The sequence below is a fragment of the Lygodium microphyllum genome, chromosome 15 (assembly GCF_053477565.2).
Source record: "Lygodium microphyllum isolate KBCC chromosome 15, Lygodium_microphyllum_v1.1.10, whole genome shotgun sequence".
NCBI lineage: Eukaryota > Viridiplantae > Streptophyta > Polypodiopsida > Schizaeales > Lygodiaceae > Lygodium > Lygodium microphyllum.
The window spans coordinates 150,929,456-150,934,607 of NC_141149.1; positions in this window are offsets into that span (position 1 = coordinate 150,929,456).

A 5,152-nucleotide genomic window follows, 5' to 3' on the forward strand; every position below is an offset into this window, starting at 1 on the left:
CGACAACATCAATCTTTTAAAAGGGATCATCTTCATTGATGCCTTTCCAATGTATGGTGCAAGCTTTTTAATGCCAAACTCTTCTTTTTGAAGAAGTCATTCAGATGGTTGTGTTGTGTATTTGTGTATTTGTGTTGTGAGTTCATTTATGTCAAACGAACGTGGTGGTTTCCTATTGGATTTTGTGTACGAGCTATGTTTTGGAGATTTGTAAAGATGGGGTCGTGGTTGGAGTATTGAAGATGAAGATGAAGAAGAAGAAGCAAACTCTTATATCCTTTACAAATTTGTGGTGATTTTTAGTTTGATAAGAGGTGTTAATGTATAAAAGGTTTTCCTTTCTTTGTATTTTTATATTAGAAACAGGTTCTAAGATGGGGTCGTGGTGGATGGATTCTTTGTAAGAAGATAATGAAGATCAAAGTAAAGCTTTTCAATGAACTTGTATTCCCTTTTTCCTGGGTCGCGAGGACGCTTCCTTATTAAGTGTGGGGATATGTTGAGTGTTGAAATGACTTATTTTTTGGCTGATTTTTGTTGTTTTTGAGAGCTGAATGGTTGATTTTAAGGGATGATTGATTGGTTTGGAAGTGGATTGAGAGTGTTTTAGATGATAATGATTGTGTTTTGGAAGATCATGATGTTTGTTGATGGTTTTGTGATGTTCTGATAGGTTCTGTATACCTTCTGTTTTGTTCTGTTTTGGTCTGTTTTGTTCTGATTGTCTTCTGTAAGGAGGGATGGAGTATTGATTGATGAAGAATGAGATATTGTGAAAGCTTAGTGAATGTTTTGTGAGAGTTTGAAATGGTTTGAGAGTGAGTTATGAGGTTTTGATGACCTTCTGTAACCTTCTGTAGGTCTTCTGTAGAGCTTCTGCTTCTGTTCTGTTTCTGTTCTGTTCTGTACTGTAACTATTCTGGTACTGTTCTGTAGACTGTTCTGTATGCTTCTGTAAGTGTTCTGTGGAATGTATGTGTGATTTTGGGAAAGCTTTCTAGCCTTGGAAAGAGGTGAATACAAGTGCAAAAGAGCTGAAGGAAGTGAAAGAAGTAGCTGCTGAAGACTCAAGAGAAGACTAGAATGAAGTGACAGTAGTGAGCTGTGAAGAGACACTGTAGTGGCTCTGGTGACCCTTCATATCAGACATACCTCTTGGGAGGGGTATCCACGACCTAAGAGTGATTATTGAGAGTAATTTTTGAGAGATTGTAGAGAGGATATGATGTATTATTGATGGAGTGAGAGAGAGAGAGTCAGAGATAGCCAATTCTACTCAAACAGAGTGATTGTATATGAGAGATTGAGAGAGAAGACTATGAAGATATTGAAGATGAATACTATGTGATGTATTTTCATTCAAAGATGGTGTACTTCTTTGCTTTCTTTGGTCTATTGATGGATTTTGTGAAGATGTTGAAGAATATGGTTGATTCTATTAAAAACCGTGGGAGATTTACATGATGCTGCATGAAGATTTGTTGTGCCTGGTGTTCTTTTCTTCATTGTGATCATATGAAACATGATAAACAAGCTTGTTGATGTTACAAGATAGATTTTCTTGCAAGAGAATTCCCTTTTCCTTGGTGTTCCTCTCGGGGCTCCACTTTCAAGGGTGTTTTGCCGTGTTGGTGTAAAGAAGAAGTTGGAGATGCATAGTGAAGTGTGTGAAGAAGCATAGTGTTTTTGGACGGGTACCAATCGAGGTGGTCCAATGTCAAGCCAAGTGAACTATAGTTGCAGGCCTTCATCAACATGAGGTGCTTATTCCAAGGCAAAGTATCTTTCAAAGTGTTCACGAGGAAGCTCACAAGATTGGAAGAGAAGGAATGATAACCCCAAAATCTATGCAAATTTAGGCACACAAGTATGATCTTCATCAGCAAAACCTTATGTAGTTTGATAATTTAACCTTGTAACTTCATTGCAAAATCTCAAGATAAGCATTGTAAAAGGTATGACTAGATATTATAAAGTCATGACCTTAAAGTATATGTGTGTTTATTCTCCAAATTTGGTAGGTTGAGAAGTGAAAATAAATGATTCTTGTAAGGTGCAAGTAACCATGTAAAAAAAAAGTCTCAAAGAAATGAAAAGGTGGAAATGAGGACCCGTGCAATTTGTGGGAAAAGGTGGTTGGGGAAGTTACAGCTTCTCTTCCTCTCCTTTATCTAGCATTTGCACATATCTTCTTTTCTCTCTTGCATTGGCACAACTCTTGGTATCTTACATTTCCTGTGCTTTCTTGTCTCTTTTCATCCATGGAAGAAGGAGAGAACGAGGATGAAGATGATGGCCATATTTCTTGTGCGCCAAATTCTTGTGTGTGTTAGCATGGCTTCTTGGTGAGAGGAAGGATGTTTCTTACAGGTTTTTGAGGGAACGGGAATTGTAGATGCCACCATGAGGTCTGTTCTCTTGGTAGATTCAATGTTGTCCTTGGGCTTTTCACTCTCACTCATGCTCTCTTGCTCCATCTACCATAGCTCACATCTGTCTTGCTTCCACTTGCTTGAGCTCCCACTCAAGCTCCACCTTTCAATTGGTATCTAAGCTTAGACTCGAGGAGCTTCTCCATCATTTGCTTCAGTCCATGAAAAAGCTTCAGCTCAAGGTTTCATGGCAACCACACCCTGTGGTATGCATCAATCCTATTGATCTTCAAGTCATCCAAGCTTATTCTAGCATTGTTCTAGACATTCTGTGAAACCATTTGAGCTCCTTAAATTGAGCCTTGGGCTCTGTTCATGCACATAGAGCCCTAGGAGAATCCCCCATAAATTTTGGTGCATTTTTAGAGGGGTGCCTTACTACTCCCTTCTTGCCTTTTGCTCTTGCCCTCTTGTCCATTGTATTGCCTACTACTATTTTGAGGATCCCTCTAGCATCCTCTTGATTTTTCCTTGGCGTTGGTTGAAGAGTTTTGGGTCAGCCACCATTGATCTACAATGCATGGTAGACTACTATACACATATTGAACAACAAGCATTTTATTGGTTTATTCTCTCTTGATGCTTATGGGATTCTTGTGTGAGGAATTAAGGCTCTTGAATGACATATAAAGCAATAATTGATAAGGGCATGCGAACAGACTGTAGAGGGATTGATTTCTCTATTTTAAAGGTTAAAACATTAAGGATCCGATTTTTAATAGATGTTATGACCGATCAAAGAAATGCCATGTGTGCAAAGGGATAAGGCAAAGATCTGGAGTTGGTGAGGCTATTGTCGTCATGTTGTCATCTTGTAGGAGATGGGAGCATAGAGAAAGGGACATTAGAAGAGGCATGGATGAGAAGGCAGTGACTGTAGTAGTTACTGACATGTAAATGTGAAGTATAGGGGAGAGAAGACAAAGTTTGGTGCCATGTGAAAGGATGGGAGAGGCACATGTTTGTTGGAATGGAATCAAGTATGAAGAGCTACGACAGCCAATTTATCTTCTTCTTCTTCTTCATCTTCATCTTCACTGTTTTCTTCTTCGTGCATGGATGTCTTCACGTTCCATGGAAGCCTTATGGAATTCATCTTCCTCATCTTCGAAATCAAAGGTACAATCCAGACCAATCATTCGTCTCATCATTTGTTAGCCTTCCTCTTCCAAACCTTAGATATCTAGAGTGCGTTCACAACATCCTTCGCGGACTGCTTTGCCTGCTTGTCCTTAAAGACAAGCAACTCTCCATATGTTCCATCATTCAATGGCTTGTTCTTGAAGGGACCCTCTCTCTTGAAGAACTTGAGATAATCTATTTTCTCATCCCCCATGATCCCTTTTGGAAACAACTACGATGTACTGCAACATGTAGCATGTCAATCTTCTATGTGCCAGGGTGTTGAATGGAATGACCATGGTTCCATTTGGGTTGGCCAATGGACCACAAAGTATGCAAAATCTACATAAGCAATGGATCAAAGGCACAAAAATTAAGTTCACCAGTGGCTCTTGTCACCCTGACCATTCATTTTGGAGGAAAGATGATGATGATGCCCCCTGGCAACAGAAGCCAGAGCTATTAAAGCCTCGACTTCTAGAAGGTCCGTGCTATGTGACATTCCTGGATGCATCCTCTAAAGATGAATCCCTAAGTCCATATAAAATCACCACTCACACAGAAGCAAACAAAGCTCTGATACCCTTCCAACAATCTCAACAGAAAAATGAGTCATCTGTTCAGAAGGAGGACACCGGTTTTAGTGGAACCTTAGACGATGACACTACTCCCTTGAAAGAGTTAGACCTCTGTCCAGAAGCAATCCGTGGGATATTTATCCACAAAGTGGAAGGTGAAAGGCAAGTGACGTTTCTAGATACTGATGGTACTGAACGTCACCTAAAAGTGGGTCTCAATCTTTCAGAAGAAGAACTAGTGGTCCTGCGAGATCTACTAAAGGAGAACTTAGACGTGTTTGCTTGGTCATATAAAGACTTAAAGGGGATTGATCCCACAGTATGCCAACATCACATTGACCTAGAGCCCGATACCAAACCTGTAAGGCAAAGACAAAGGCGTATGAATCATAATTGTTCTGCTCTGGTGAAGGTTGAATTATTGAAATTTCTTGAAGTCAAGTTCATTTATCCCGTGGCTAACAGTGAATGGGTTGCGCCCATTGTGGTAGTACCCAAGAAGAATGGGAAACTTTCGAATATGTATAGACTTTCGGAAGCTGAACTCGAAGACGAAGAAGGATCATTTCGCTATCCCTTTTATAGACCAACTGTTGGACACAATGGCCGGCCAAGAGCTCTATTACCTCTTGGATGGATTCAACGGATATAACCAAGTCCAAATTGCAGAAGAGGACCAATCCAAAACAACCTTCACCACAGAATGGGGGACTTATGCCTACAGAGTGATGCCATTTGGGCTTTGTAATGCTTTTGCCACCTTCCAACGAGTAATGATGGTTGCTTTCTAGAATCATTTGCATGATTTCATTGAGGTGTATCTTAATGACTTTTGTGTCTATAGCTTAATCCGTGAGCACTGGGGACACCTAGAGCAATGTTTTGACATATGCCGAGAGTATGGGATTTCTCTCAACCCTGACAAATGTGTCTTTGGCGTCTCATCAGGAGTTCTTTTGGGCCATATTGTCTCTGTACAAGGGATTTCAACAGACCCAGCAAAGATTGAGAAGATTGCCG